Raw genomic sequence first — 16,782 nt, forward strand, 5'->3', positions numbered from 1 at the left:
GCGCCCTCCCGCTGCCCTGCCCGGTGCATGGAGGGGCCCGCTCGGATCGCAGCCGTCGTAGCCGCCGCCAGCGCGCGCGGGGGGATGACCTGGGGGTTGGCTCGCGGAGCCGGCTGCCGTGCAGGAGGTGTGGGGGCTTAGCCAGCCCTGCCGAGAGGTGCGGGGCCCGGGGGCGGGGGGTGTGGAGGGTCCCCTCAGCGGGATGGGAGAGGGGAGTGGCCCGGGGTGGGGGACGGGGTGGGGAGGGGGTCCATGCGGCTCCGGAGCGGGAAGTGCTGGGGAAGGGTGGATGGGTGTACCCCGAGATGGCGAGGGGGTCCGGGGTGGGGCCAAAGGCATGTTTATGGGTAACCCAGCAGGGGAGCCCCGACGTGCCGCGCGTCCTCGGGTATTCGCAGCCCCCTCGTGGGAGGAGGCGGGGTGAGGTGACAGCGACACGATGAAGTCTGGGCTTTGGGGACGATCGCCGGGGCAGGTGGGATGCGCGGGGTGTAGCGGGGCGCGGGGGGCGCCCGCGCGCTTTCCCAAGGGAGCGGGGCTGGGGGGTCCCCGGCCCCCTCCCCATCCCCGCCGCGCGCCCGCGAGAGACAGTGATTTATGTGCAGGAGAGAAGCAAGAGACATTTCCTGCACAATGTATCTTTCTCTGCCTTCCCAGACTCAAGTGACTTCCCAGCCCCAGGGAGTGTGTTTTCCCCCACTTCTCTGTAAAGCTTTCTGTGGATTGCATTATCATTTGCTAAATACATTAAAGGATACATCGCTGTTTGTTTCAGTCTGCGGCTTCCAAGACCTTTGTGGCTTTCTCTCCGCATCTAAGAATTCCCCTCATAAATCACCGAGGAGGATAGACTCCCTTTACTCTTCTCCAACCCCACCAAGTCAGGTGGAAAGCTCTTGAAATGCCTGCTTTTTCCTAGTGGAGACGAAAGAGGGTGGCAGGTGCTTTGAAGGGCTGTTCCCTAGTTGGGGTCTGGAATTGAGGAAACTTCATGAAGGCAAAGCCCAGCCTTTGTGTCCTAACTCAGACACCTTGGAAAACAGGAGGTAACATGAGATTTATTCACTGGCCAGTGCCAGGAAAGATGAAAGAAGCCAAGTTCCTTCATTCGCAGTCTGTGTCTCCCTGATACCCTAACTCTGGGGTCCCAAGTGACATTTGGCATAACTAAGGGGAAGGTGGGTAAGGCTCAAGAATGAAATAGGTTTACTCAATATAATTCTAGACATTGTATGACACATTCCCCCCCTCCTGCTAGTCTATTTTTGGCTGAAAAAAGGGGGGGGCGACTTAGGAATAGTTTAACGTTTAGAATAAAATGAAAGAATAATCCTCAGGAAAGTTCTGGAAATACAAAATTAGTGCCTGAGAATTCTTAGCAACCCAGAGAAAGGCAGCAAATACTGTAGTCTCTGTTGTGCACATGTTGAAATAAACTGGCACATACTTGAAGTTATATGGGAAAGATGGAGAAAACCTGTTTCATTTTGGAAAGAAGTGCCCTGGGTGTGTGTTTGGCAGTGTCTAGAGCAGAAACATTTATATTTCTATAACACACACAAATGTGTATTGTTTAACTTTCATTGCAAAAACTCGGTTATAGTCTTTTGAGGAATCTGACTTTGTTTGAATAGTTTAGTCAACCAGGGAAATCAGTTACCGGAGGTGCCTTGCTGTTGTTTGTGTAGTAAGTCACTTGGGATACCTTGATTGATTGCTGGGGTTCTAGTCAACCTTCTCTTCTGTGCAAAGTACTTAAACAGCTCCGGCTCTCAAGCGGGGAAGTACAAAGAACCCTTAGGACTTGGAGCAGAATGATCCAGCTTGTGTAGGTTGCCTTGCTTGTTTTGCAGGTGGTTTGGCTTTTTTTTTTTTAATAGAAGGAATTAAGTTCACTTTAAGATAGGACCCTCCCCCCATCAGGAAAGCATATATAGACTCAGGCAGGGTGTAGGGATAATGACTTCTGTGCTAGGCATTGCTCTGAGAAGATCAGGTAAAATTTAATAACTAGTTCTTGCACTTTCCTCTTATTTCTCCACCTTTGTGAATGCTTTCAAGCCTTCCTGGATGAGCTCACTTATGGTTTTGTGAAAATTCAATTGAGACATTGAGAAATGTTTCTTTTGGGGAATGTGTTGTGATCTAAAACCTGGTGATTGTTTCTAAGTCAAGTGCCAGAAAAAATGATGTCTGGAAGTAAACACTACCTTTGTGAAGTCGGGAGGCTTAGGACACATAAAAATAATGCATTGGGAAATGTGTGGCTTTAATGTGTAATTGCATTAGCTAACACCATGTGATCAGCATTGGTACTCTGTGGAAGGGGAGATAAGACAATGGATTAGGAAGGGAGAGTAGGTAGATTGCCTGCCAGGTAGTCTCCCAGATGGTCTTATTATTTTATACAAACTAATTAGATTAGAAATGGAATTTGGAGTCTGGTGGTCAAATTGGTTTTAGGACTTGCTGTGAGCCGTATTTGTTCGGTGTTATTTTCACAGAATTTCATTAGTTTGGATTGAGTGGAAATGTTACATTGTTTATTTACATATTTAATCTTGCCTTTAAACACTCGGTGTGATTTTATATATATTATATATATATATATATAGTTGTATATTTGGCATGCATGAACTCATTGATTCTCAGGAGCATAGACATGGTGGCTTTATTTGTTTCCTGTAAAAATTAGAGGATGGTATATGGAATATACTTAACATCACTTTTAAGATATTGGATTACAATGAAATGAAAAACTTTTTTTTTTTAATCCTTCAAGTTTTCTCCCATTGTTTGTGCACTTTCTCCCCATTGTCAGGCTTAAAACATACAGTATCATTGTCGTCTGTCTCCTGAATAATGGTCCTGAGGTGATATTATTAATGTGGCTTTTTAAAATCAAACTAATTATACTTGCCTAAAAGAGCCACATGTGTGTGATTCTAGCTGCCTGGTGCCTTTTGAGAGCCCTGGAGACAAGCTAGTGAATAGAGCTGAAAATTCATTCTGTATTTGATTAAATGGAACAGACTCGCAGCTCCTTCCCCCAGCAGGGGCTATGAGATCTCTTGATCCCCGAAGCGGCTCCAAGACCCTGGGAATTCCATTAGCGAGCACCTGAGGAATTTCTGCCCTGCAGTGCCTTTTTTGTATGTGTGTATGTATGTGTGTGTTGAGAGGGAGTGGAGCCAGTCTGATTTGGGGGGCGGGGTGGGGGGGGGAGAGGAGAGATGGAGGGGTGGAGAGAAGGCTGCATTAGAAGGCTCCATATGGTAGCAGATCTAAAATCAAGGCATGACTTAACAGCTTATCTTGTAAGAGAAAAGCCCAACCCAAAGGCAGACTGTGAGTGGGACTTCATTACAAGCAGGACTGTGGTGAAGTGCTTTTAGCAGTGTAAGTACAGAAAGGCACTTCCTTGCTTTCCTTCTGAAGCACAAGTGTACACACGTTGCCGAGTTGGTAAGTTCTCTTTTGAATGATCTTTTGATAAATACATAAAATTGTTACAGTTTGGTCTTGCCTATAAGGGTTGACGTATATTATGTAATAACTTAAAAACGGAGAGCAAAGTCAGTCTTTTATGGGATGCAAATTACTTTTGCAGAGATGAAATGCTTGTTCCAATAGGCATATTTTAGTTTATACTTTTGGTATTTTATTATGCTATTTCACTGTGTTTTTGCTGTATTGTTACAGAATTTGCATTCACTTAGGGTATGTCTCGCCTTTTGGCTGACTTTTAAACAATTCTATTGGGTTTCTAGTAATTCTTGAGGCACTGTTTTGACGACTCACCAGCAGTTCTAAGGAAAGGAAAATATATCTCCCAAAACCTTGCTGTGAAATCTTTGGAACAAACACTCAATTTTCCTTTTCTAGTCCATCTTCCCTTTCTCCAAATAATTTTTGTAAACACACATTATTCATCGTATTAGCCCAGTCCATTTCTGGTGTAATTACACTTCAAGGAGGACAGGTTTGGAATTGTGGGTAGTATAGTTAATTTTGATTTTTATCTCCTGGGAATGTGAATCCCAGTACCAATAGTTTTGAACGAACGCAGGATGCATTGGCATATTTGATGGTTAATATATTTTGGTGCTGACTAAGTCATGCATCCAGAGCCCAGTTCTTGTTCCCACATGGGAACCCGAAGATGCCTTTTTGAGAAGATGTTTTAATTCTGCTGCCACCACAACCCTAGGCATTTCTCCTATAAGAATGACCAAAGAAAGTTCTTACAGATGAATTGGAATCAACCCTAAAAAAAGTTATTGCCTGTCTTGGTTCAGTGTTGAGTTGCTTTGCTGCATGATATCTTTTCATGGCCAGAGGTGATCAGAAAGTTACCCTATAGATCATTTTGTTCTGTTGTACATCATTTGGAATATAAGAACTTCATTTCTTAGGAGCTAGTGATGTGCCTTTTAATAGAGGAAGAGAAATATATGTGCTGCTCATGTTACTGAATTTAGACTACACATTCTGCCCATGTTTCATTGCCTGGAACTGTTGAGTTGATTTTATTTTTATATTATCCTAATACAGACAGAATTAAGAAGTTGACATAGGGCTGGCTTTTCAGCTGTTCTTCTTGGTATTTTTTTTTATGAGCTTGGGCAATGATCTTGACCTAGCCTTGGTGAGTTGTCAAAGCAGTAATCTGTAAAATGGGGATAAAACTAATATATCTCTCACTGCTGTGGTAGGGATTAGATGAGATAATGAAAGGAAAGCATTTGGCAGACAGTAAAACCTCAATGAATGCTGTTGTTTTTATTAACTCCTCCTGGGCCAGCTTGTGTATGACTTTGATCCAGCCATGATTACTTTGAAGTACTGACTAATGAAGAATGCTCAGACATTTGTAACAATGTGGCCCATGTAACTGTTGTAGACTTATGTTAAAGTTTTCTTAAATTTGAAACTTGGAAGACACTGAGAAATTGTGTTTTTGGCACTTTTTCCAACTATAACACTTTTTCCAGCTATAACACTGGGCACAAATATATAGCAATAGACAGAGGCAACAGCCAGAATTGTTAGTTATGCTCACATCTTGACCATTATCTGGTCAAGAAGAAGAAAACCCGATCATTTTCATTACCTAGGAAGACTCCGTGGTGCCCTTCCTCTGCCCTTTTCCCCTTGTAAGTGGTGACCACTCGGACCAGTCTTCCTGAAGATCAGTTTTTCCTCATTCTTGAATTTGATGGAGTCTGTGTGATTCATTTATGTTACAGCACACAGTGCTGTCATGCTTTTTAAAATTGCTATAAAGTTGGTGTGTGTTTTGAAATTTGTGCTAGTTCAGTTTTATTGGCACATTGGATATTCCATCATTGGCAGAGAAAGAAAAAGACCTTTTTTTCTTAAGTTATTAGAAAATCAGATCCTGCTGGCTATCTTAGAAAAATAACCATGACTTCATTTTTATATGTAAAATTGAGTTGATGGTATTATAATATTATAATGACCTTCAGTCAGATCCATAAATCAGATCCACTGATAGCTGTGTTTTTGTTTGTTTTTAGGAGGGAGTGGAGGAAACCTCAAAATAGGGCAATGGGAATATCAATAACTTAAAATTGGGCACTAATAACTGCCAGCCCCATTTGCATGTGATACTGAGTTTAAAACAAAACAGCATCATTTTTTAAAGCCTCTGAAAATGTGAAGAAATGGCAAGGATATTGTACTGCAGGAAGATTTTGAAGATTAGAATCACACACTATCAGAGAGAAGAGTTTTGGTCATTAACCTTATTACTAATTCCTGTCAGGGTACGTCTTGTACATGTAGAACTTCTGTTCGTGTTGTTGGGATTCCCTTATACGCTAAGTCAGACTTATATGAGTCTTCCCCACCCTGCCCTATTCTTATTCCAATTTTGGAGGGATTGTGGTTGTGATGAATAGGTCATAGTTCTGGGTTTTTTGGGAAATGTTGATTAAAGATTTTCTGGGTGTTCTAGCCATTTTTCCCGCATTGTATTTTTTCAGCAGTTGTAAATTTATTAACTCATACTATTTATTGCTCCTTGAAACAAGGTCATTTTTCACAGACAGCCATGGGCAAGGAAGAGTTCCCCTGAACTTGAAGGACATCCTGTCCCCTTTCTTCAATCAGATCACCAGTAGCCAGGAGGTCATCAGGGGTGGGGAGAGTTGAATAGTGATACAGGACTCATCTTTTGTTCTATAAGGGGCATTCATAGATACAGATTATATCTCAAAGGTAAGAATAGCTATCTAGTGAAGAGAGTGGCCGCCATTTGGGAGGTTATGAACTCCCCATTACTAGACGGCTCCTGGTGGCACTTTCAGAGAGAGAGGAGCATGTGGAAAGACTCTCTTCTGTGGATGAGAGACCAGATGACTTTTAAGAGCCTTAGTACTTTGTAAAACTGCTAAGGTTCCATGATATAGACTTTTAAGGTGGCCAGGTTACTCTACCACTCTGGGGGGAGAAAATACATCCAGGTTCTGAAGAGTCCTTGGATAAAGAGACCAGTCCCAATTTAAAGTTGGAAGTGCCTCAACTTGCTGGCTCTTTTCACTTGAAGTGTAATCTTTAGTTTATCATTAATAGTGAAATGTCAGAAATAGAGCCTTCCTTCTTTCTTTCCTTCCTTCCTTCTAAAACACTGGGAGATTCAGAATATGTGACGCCTTTGTGATCCCTGCTTAAACTGCTACTCACTCTTACCCTGTCTCCAGTTTTGTAAACCCCCACAACCATGCATTTTCTTTCTTTCTTTTTTTTTTTTTTTGTCGGTCGTGGGGCCTGAACTCTGGGCCTGGGCACTGTCCCTCAGCTCTTCAGCTCAAAGCTATTGCTCTACCATTTGAGCCACAGCGCCACTTCTGGCTTTTTTTTTTTCTGCTTATGTGGTGCTGAAGAATCGAACCCAGGGCCTCATACATGCAAGGCAAGAGCTGTACCACTGAGCCACCTTCCTAGCCCCCCACTTTCTAATTTTACAAAAGTAATGATCATCCACAAACACAAATGTTATCATATGTCTGTTGCCTTTAAAAGTCCTTCCAAGTTCTGGAGATATTCACTTACTTTTGAAGCTGAGGTCTTTAGAAGATATACGTCTGCCTTCCCAGGTATTTTTGAATTCCTTGAATTTACCAACCTTTGTTATTTCTAGCTGGGAACATGACTCTCATGGTGCTTATGTAATGCCATAATTGTGTACATGTTCACTAAACCCTTTGAGGCTGGTGTGGTTTCCTCTGTCATGGTCCCTCAATTACCTAACCCTCTGATGTCTTGAATAACATTGATGTACATTTGAGAAGGGAACGTTAAAGTATGGATTCTCATTCAGTAGGTCTGGGGTAAAGCCCAAGATTCCTTTTCTAACAAGTTTCCAAATGATACTTGGTATGATTTGGGTAGGAAGAGTCCTCCCAAACACTGGTGTTGAAGGCATGGTCTCCAGTTGGTGGCGCTGTGGAGAGATGATTGGATGGTGAGGGTGCTAATTTAAACAACAGAATTAATCTCTTGAGTTCATAGTTGGGTGGGGAATTAGGAGGTAGGATCTGGTTGAAGATAATAGTTTTCTAGGGACATCTCTTTGAATGGCGTTTATTGTCCTTGGCTCCTTCTTGTTTCTTTTCTGCATGCTAGCTGCCATGGGGTGGGTGGGCAGCCTCAGGTCACCTGCTTCCTCTACCCCTGCCTCAGCACAGGCCCACAGCAATGGAGCTAGCCAGCCCAAGAGCTGAAACCTCTGAAGCCATGCGTCCTTCCCCTATAAGTTGTTTTTCTTGTTTTGTTTTGTTTCCCCAAGCATTTAGTCACAGAGACAAAAAGTAGCCCACAATACAATGTTGATGAGGTAGGTATAACACACAGAATAGCAAGAGGGTAAGCCATTTTCTTTAGATCCAAGAATGGTTTCAACACATCGTTTTCTTTTAAAAACAAGGTGGTCTGGGCTGGGAAGTTGGCTCAGTGGTAGAGCGCTTGCCTTGCATGCCTGAGGCCCTGGGTTCGATTCCTCAGCACCACATAAGCAAAAAGAAAAAAGCCGGAAGTGGCGCTGTGGCTCAAGTGGTAGAGCGCTAGCCTTGAGCTGAAGAGCTGAGGGACAGCGCCCAGGCCCAGAGTTCAGGCCCCACGACCGGACCCAAAAAAAAAAAAAAAAAAAAAACAAAAACAAGGTGGTCTGAGGCATGGCTCAAATGCTAGAACACTTGGCTACCAAGCTCAAGGCTCTGAGTTCAAACCCTAGTACTACCAACACACACACACACACACACACACACACACACACACAAATCCAATCAAATCTGTGAACTTTTTTTTTTTTTTTTGGGTCGGGTCATGGGACCTGAACTCTGGGCCTGGGTGCTGTCCCTCAGCTCTTCAGCTCAAGGCTAGTGCTCTACCACTTGAGCCACAAATCTGTGACTTTTTATGCCAAGAAAAACACTAGAGCTTTAAATGACAGTTAAAGCGTTAGAAAACTCTAATTAAAGAAAATTAAATGGAAACAACAAAAATTAAATAAAGATCCTTGAACATTCACGGTCACATGCTGTATATTTTGAATATCTTGACAGTTTTGTACATTTTAAATGTACACTTTTATTCTGTGCAATGTCACTTAATGCCTAGAATGCAGATGTCATGTTTTAACTGTTTGGGTTCTCAATACCTGGTATTGTAGGGGTCCTCTTGGGTTTATGGGTACTAAGGTATACATGCTGGCTTCTGCTTCTTCCCAGGGAAGTTTTTAGTTTCTTCTAGTATCAGAAGGCTTTCCTTCTGATATTTTCTTTACATAGGATATTCTGTGTTACTATAACTTTACTCAGTAAGCATTTCTGCACATTGCCTGGTTGGAGGTAAACTTGGCAAGAAGAAAGAATGTTTATGGATAAAATACTATTTCTATCAGGCCATAAAATTACTATGGTGACATCAGAACTTGGCAGACCTTTTTATTCAAATAAAGAGAAAAATAGCATCACAAGCTGGGGCTAAAACATTTTTCCCTGCCCATTTATTTTGGCTTCTTTTCCTAGTTTTGGCCTCAAGGCATGTGTATTACAAAATAACAACATAGTGCATAGCAGGCAGAAAGAATGAGGGGTGAAAATGGTTTTAGCTTGGACGGGCATATGGCTTCTGGCTCACCTCTACTTTGATCATTCCAACTGTTCCTCTCTCAATGGTGACTTGAGGACATGAGACCTGGCGTGAGGATCCTCAGTTAGAAAACAAGATTTAGCCTTATTACTTGGCATGACATTACAGAGCTTGCAACATCCTGAATGATCATGTGCAGAAGAAGATCTTGAGTGTGATTTGAGATGCTGCCATGATGGAATGCCAACTCATACCAGGATTTCGGTCTGGTGACCTAGCATCAAACCAGTAGTTCAGTAGACCTCAGGACTAGTACATCCCAAGAAGATATTTTTATAGTTCTTTATATACTATGCATTTCCTGAGTAGAACCACATTAAAGTCTTACTACCGTGTTGTGCCCATGATTTATGAGTGTATCCAACTATATGATCATCTTTTTCTTTTTCTTTTCTTTCAGTAATCTAGCTCTATAATTGAGGCTAGCTTGGAACTCATGATCTTCCCATCTCAGTCTCCTGAGTGCTGGGTTTATAGGCTTGAGCCACATTATGCCCAGCTATGATCATTATTTTTAAGGAGGTCATTTTATTGGTTCTTTGTTAAATATTGGATGATCTTTCAAAATGAAATGGCAGGTTTTCTTCCACATTAGGAATTATGTATGGCAAGGTTCAATTGAATTGGTTCTGATGGATTTAAAGTATTTTTAAGTCTCAACTCTAAATATATACCTTGGTTTAACTTATTGCAAATCATATTATAAACTAGTTAGAATTGTTCTGATCAGTGTAATTTGATTCCTGCTTATTGAAAATTAGGCTTTTTCATAAGAAGTACAAATCTTTTGAGATTACAGTACAAACAAGCAGATCAGACTTTTCTCACATCCTCATTCCAAGTTCTAGTTACCATATCTTAAATTATTTTATACTTTATTTGGATTTCAGTCATAGAAATTTCAATAGCCATGTTTTTACTATGGACCCATATATATCTTTTGTGTAATTTTCTTTATACATTTGAGCTAAAAGTTATTATTGCTATTATTTTAAATTCCCTAGCTAGCTAAAGCCAATTTTTGAGTCATTGTAATAGTGGTTGTTAACTGTGGTCTCCTATTAGGCTGGCAAACACAATTGTCATGATTTGTTATTTCTTTTGTGTTTGAGGATGCATTTTAAAAGAACTATTGTCCTAGTGGTTAGGTCTTAGAATAATTTCACATCTGTTACTATGACAGCAGCCACAGTGGGGGTTTTCATCATACAATACAGCTTGTACAGAGATTTGATATCAGTGTTTTGCGGCATCAGATAAATTTTAGCCAAGGGATTTAGCTATGAGCATATTACTAATGTTAATAGGAATCCTGTAGCTAATTCCCAAAGTGGGTCTGTAAATGTGAATGTTGGAAACTCCAGAGTAGCAAGTCCCACCCCCTTCCTTGAAAATGATAATAAAATTGTGTTAAAGAAGCACTGTCAGTATCTTGAGTTTTTCGTTTGTGATTTTCCATCCCAGCTAGATAGATTATTATGGAAAAAAATAAATGATTATCCCTGTAGAGCAGAAAACTGTAGCATATGGACAGATTCCTTAGCATATATTCTAGATATTTAACTGGCATTGTAAATGAATTGGATCAATAGTCCCCACATAGAAAATACTACAGTCCTTCTACAACCAAGAGTGAGAAACTGGGGTTGCATATTTTGTTTGTAGAGATTTTTTTTCCCCTTCATGTACAAACGTGAGTTTTCTGGGAAAAAAATCCTTTGACATTTAGTGTGCAAACAAAGTCTCCATTTGCTTGTAAAGGTTCTTTTTAATTCACCAAGAAATACTAGCGTCTTTTGTGTGTGATTCACCTAGAGTGAATGTATGCTGCATGTGTACTTGGGGAATTTAACAATAAATAATATGGTGACAAAGGAGTGAAGTATTGCTTTTGCAGAGCAGGGCTCTTGTCTGCTTGGGTGCCCTGCAGACTTGTAAGAATGGTGCCTCTGGGGGATTGAGAAAGAAAAGTCCTGACCTAGTCTGGGCCAAGCATGCACAGACAGGCCTAGGAGGAGTCATAGACGCCCTGTCCTCAGAGCCCCTGCTGAATGATTACAAGCTCTTGTTTTGTGGCTCTTTTTATTCCCCAATACAGAATGATTTTCCCTTCTCTCTGTTTCTGATGGTGATCATTTCTTCAATAACATTTATAGAGCCCTTTGTAGTTGGCAGAGGATTTCAAAGCTTGCTGCTCCCCCCTCCTTCTACTTACAAGAAATGTAACATTTTGGGGAGAATCAACAATTAATGAATGTTGGTATCATCTATGAGTTTTAATCTTGTTCAAAGTTACTTTAAGATGTCTTTGTTGAATGTTGGAAGGAGTGTTACTTGGAAGTTCAGACTTTTTAATTTTCATTTTTGTGCCATTATGGGACTTACATGTAGTGCCTGAGCTCTTTTTATTCAAGGCTAGTTCTCTACCACTTGAGCCACCACTTCACTTCCAGCATTTTGATAGTTTATTGGAGAGCCTCCCAGACTTTCTTGCCTAGGCTAGCTTCAAACCGGGATCCTCAGATGTCATCCTCCTGAGTAGTTAGGATTATAGGTGTGAGCCACTGGCGCCCAGCTCATTCTTTCTTTGTAGGCTTATTTTAGGTTATAAACGCACATTTGTAGAAGCCTAGTTTGAAAATTGTTAAATTGTAAGATAAAAAATTAATAATTCTCAGACACATTCTGCATTCCAGAGTCTATTGTCTTAATAGAAAACATGGGAATGAACTTTGCCTTAGCTAGAATTGAATGGGTGGTATATTGCATTTGTTTTCCTTAGCCACTACGACCCTCACTCTCCAGCCCTCTGTACAGTATGTGAAAGTCTTGGATGCTTATAAATTCTCTAACAGCATATCCCCGTGGAATATGAAGTTTGAAAGCACTTTCCAATCATATTGAAGAAATGAAATCTAGCAAAAGGGACATTTTAGGCAAGCGCTCTACCACTGAGCCACCTTCCCAGCCCAACAAAAGGGACATTTTAGAATTAAAGCTCATTTTACCTTGGTGTCTTGAGTGTCTAAAAATCTAAATTGATTTTTTTTTCTCTAATTCACCAGTTCTTCCCTTCTCCTGAATTCAACACATACCTAATGCTATTGAAAGAAGATTTTCTTTCTTGGGGATGGTAGAATATGAATTCGGGCTTTGCAGTTTTAACTGAACCATTCTGTATTGCCTTTGTCAGCTGTTAGCGATTTTTGTTTTATTTTCTATCTCTATGTAATGCTGGCTAAGACATGTTAATACTAACGCATTTAACCATGGCTAATTTGTGTTATTTCAGTGTCAATTCAAATAATTAACTGTTTAATGGAAAGAGGTTTAAAAATGAGTTTGGTGACCAGATTGAGGAGAAAAAGAGGAAAAAAGGATAGTCGTAGGGCTAGAGTTTGCTTCTCCTTCTCTGTTGGAGGAACTGAGATGTAATCAGAGTGGAGTGTAGCTCCCAGAGAGAGGTGTGAGGCTGTTTATTTTCACTCCGCAGATGTATATACTACAGAAGGAAAACTCTGGCCTGGCTTAACCTAAGCAAGTCATTACTTATCTACAATCTGGCAAGCAATTTGATTAAAGTTGACAGAGCTCATATAATATCAGAACCAGACCCTCTTAGTGATTGATGAGGCTTGTCTGTACATTTTTTTTAATTTGAGAAGAGAAAAACTGGACAAGAATGAACACTTGTTCAGATCTCTAGTTGACAAGTATAAACTTAAGTCTATTATGGTTTCATCTATAGTATTATGCCTTCATTTGTATGTGATTTCTTTAACAGCTTGAAAGTCATAATATATTTTTGTATCTGTAGGTTAACCTGACTTTTATACTTTGTGTATGTGTGTGTGGGTGCGCATGTGTGCATGCATGTTTCTATGCATGTGTGTTTAGAATTGAAACTAGTGTCTCCTGTGTTTACCACTGAGCACATCCTCAGCTTTAAAAAATAATATTTATTTTTTGTTGGTCATGGGGCTTGAATTCGGGAAGCTCTTATACTCAAGGCTAACACTCTACCACTTTGAGCCACAGCTCCACTTCTGGTTTTCTGGTGGTTAATTGGAGATAAGAGACTCACGGACATTCCTGCCAAATCTGTCTGTGAACCATGATCCTCAGATCTCAGGCTCCTGAGTAGCTAGGATTACTGATATGAGCCACCATCACTAGGCTATTTTTTTTTTTTTGGCCAGTCCTAGTGTTTGAACTCTGGGCCTGGGCTCTGTCCCTGAGCTTTTATGCTCAAGGCTAGTGTTCTGTTTACCATTTGAGCCCCAGCTCTACTTTCAGCTTTTTTTGTGTGCTTAATTGGAGATAAGAGTCTCACAGACTTCCTACCCAGGCTGGCTTTGAACTGGTGATTCTCAGATCTCAGACTCCTGAGTACATCCTCAGCTTTTAACTTGCATGTCTTTAATGTAGATTTCTTTGGGGGTATGTCTTCTCTAGTATATTGCAAATATTAACCTATGAGAAATTGTCTTCTTTATTCTTATGATACCAAGTTATTTGGAAGTACTTGGCTTTATTAAGACATTTTCAGCCCTTTGCTTTCTGATGAGAAAATGACTAGGGCCATTGTGCAAGCATATCTGGGCCGTCAAGTGTTACTGCTGACCTCTTTGCTAGATTATCTGTTCCTTATTGCATTCTCATTACCTACAGATTGTGTCAACATGTTGACTGCAATGTGCCAGACATTCTTGGCAACACTTGAACTCCCTAGTCTACGTATAGTGTTGGCATCTAACTAAAGATCATTTCTTCTTACCATTTGTGTATTGCATAGTAGAAATGAAGATAGAACTTGAACACAACCTCCTATATTTTAAATAAAGGAAAAAGAATTTAACCTTTAACCATAAAGAATTTCTACGGTAATGAAATACTGGCATTGAAAAATGAATTCGTTTTATAGACATAGAAGCTTTACCGTAGGAGTTTTCAGGCAGTGTACATCACAGCTGTTCAGCCTCATTCTGGCAGGCGTTGGACCCAGAGTGCTTTGTTGGAGGCCACAGCCAGAGTCTGCCAGATTTTAGAAATGCAATCTCTCTGCACCTTAGTTTCCTGTCTGTTTAATGGGAATGCTGCTTTCTAGGGCTGTGGGGTCACATTTTGGTATTGATATCTGCTAGGTGCTTACTGGATGTGAACTGTGGTGTAGCTATTTGTTGGTTTTGTCATGTTTAAGGGGGATGCTTAATGACAGAATATGGTATGATTTGGGGTACAGGTTAATAAGGACTGTTGGAACAAAATGAATAGGGAACAGAATTTGGGGAGATCTGCATGTGAGAATACAGTAAAATTGACTGTGACTCTCAGCAAAGCCACTGGTGAAGTGAGCACTGTATTCCTCAAGGATGAAATTTTGGGCAAACCTCTAGATCCCCAGACAATTGAACACTGTCTTGATTTTCCTTTTCCAAATTTTCAATTTCATTATTCTCTCTTCTGTTTTTTTACGTCTGCCAAAAATTCGATACAAACATACTGCAACTCAATACTGGAAAAATAAAACTTATTTCATAAGAGAAAGACTTCATATCTAGCTTTGTTGATGTATTCTTTAGGAGTAGGAGGTAATATTGGAGGTCATCTTTTGTTCATTTTTAATACACTGGCACCCTATTACCTGCAGGAACATATTTGAGGACTGTTCTCTATCCCATGGATCCTGAAACTGTGGCTAGAACTGAGCTCTCTTTATAGCATGCCTTTCCTACACCTATATCGCATATAAAATTTAATTTAAAATTAGGTACACTAAGAAATTAAAAATAAAAACAACTGGATACTCACATGCTTGTAATGCCCACTCTCAGAATGTTGAGGCAGGAGTATCGTGAGAACTTCTTACCTTTTTAGTTAAAGGAAACTAACTTCATAGTTTCTCTTTAGCACATTTGAATAGCCAACATCACTATTCTTGCGTTTAGGGGGCCATTATTAAATAAAATAAGGGTTCCTTTAATATTAGCACTGTGCATTATGAAAGCTACTAATGGGTGAATAGTGTCCACAGAATAAGATGAGCTGAGCTGAGGAAGGGTCTGTGTTCTGGTTGGCTGGTGGGGTAGGCTGGAGCAGGACACTACTCTGAAGGATGTGCAATTTAAAAGTTTAAGAATTTAGTAATTTCCCACTTCATATTTTTGGACTGTGATTGACTGTAGATCACTGTACCTGCAAAAAAGCAAAACCACAGATAAGGTGATTGCAGTAATACTTTTCTACCCAGAAGTATACATGTTGTCAGCAATGGGAAATTCCAGTACTTCCTAGAATTTTTTTAGATGCGTATTTAAATATGGGGTATAATTTTTATGTCTGTTGTTTATGAATTCCTACCTTTGGGCTTGTGTGTGATCAGAGCAGATAAGCACTTAAGTCGTACAGGGAGCATTAAAGGCCACCAGTAAAATGCCCACCCTGAGGTTGTTTCAGAAAGAAGAAATAGAGAACAATTGGGTTGGAATTGGAATACAAGTACTTGGTGGGAGTCAGTCCAGTTGTGGGACTGTCAACCTCACCCAAGCCATTCTTCTGTTTTCTCCCAGCTAGTCAGGGTAAGTATCAGTTATCCTCAAGTGTCTCTTAAAGATGAGATTTAATAGTAGAAGCCAAAGGAGTTGTGGAATTTGGAACGTGACTTTCATTGCCTCTTTATTCTGTACTGTCTTCAGTGGTAACGATAATAATTCTTCACAAAGGAGATGTTTATCTTAGAATGTTTAAGAAATATTTTTGAGGTACGTACATGTTGAAAAATCCCATCCTTCTCTTCTTCCCGTGAGACTGGTCTAATTCTTGATTTTTTTTAAAAACACCAAAATCCAGGTTTACAGAGGAGCACAGTGATTTTTATAGTGGTAATGAATATTTACTCAGGAGAAAACATAGAATAGATTTTTAAGATGCTTCATCTGGGGCTTGTAAAAAAGAAGATAAAACATGGTATCTTGCATTTATGAAGTTTTCTTATGGTGGTGATCTTGTGGGTGTAGAGTTGAATAGCATTTACAAGATTTTTTCTGTTTTTTTTTGTGACTTGGGGGTATATGATCTTACGTTTGCAACTGCAGCTCTTGTTTTATCCTCAACTCCAGTTTCAACCCAGATTTGTGAAAATGTCTCATGAAGGAGTTAGCTCTATGTTAAATAATTATAATGCCACTTCACTAGCATGCTTTACTGAGATGAGAATGTCCTGGGTTTTGCTTAAGAATGATGAGTACTCAAACTTGAATAATTTTGGCTTTTTCAGAAAGGGAACTTCTTACAAAATTTTAATGCTGGTTATATAAATTATCATTTAATTATGTGCAAAAAGTAGATAGGAGCTTCCTATAAAACTGAAAAAGTTTACAAAGTAAATATTGACAAAACCATAAAAATAGTAGAATTCAAAATTAAGTAATCATCTTTTTTAATAGATTGCACCAATTGAAATTAATGATTGTTTTTCTTTTTCTTTTAATTTTCTGGTCATGGGTCTTGAACTCTGGGCCTGGGTGCTGTCCCTGAGCACTTCAGCTCAAGGCTAACGCTCTACCACTTGAACCACAGCGTCACTTCTGGTTTTCTGGTGATTAA

General features: G+C 40.1%; 1 protein-coding gene across 1 annotated transcript in view; it reads left to right on the plus strand.

Annotated features, from left to right (window-relative positions):
* The first annotated feature begins 102 nt into the window (after positions 1 to 102).
* The window catches only part of Cdon (cell adhesion associated, oncogene regulated), an 82,668-nt gene continuing 65,988 nt past the window's right edge, over positions 103 to 16,782 (plus strand). Inside the window, exon 1 of the mRNA XM_013009457.1 lies at positions 103 to 157. The gene's annotated coding sequence lies outside the window, so the exon portion shown is untranslated. The remainder of the gene's footprint in view (positions 158 to 16,782) is intronic.

Source organism: Dipodomys ordii, unplaced genomic scaffold, assembly GCF_000151885.1.
Source record: "Dipodomys ordii isolate 6190 unplaced genomic scaffold, Dord_2.0 Scaffold10, whole genome shotgun sequence".
In the NCBI taxonomy this organism is placed as follows: Eukaryota; Metazoa; Chordata; class Mammalia; order Rodentia; family Heteromyidae; genus Dipodomys; species Dipodomys ordii.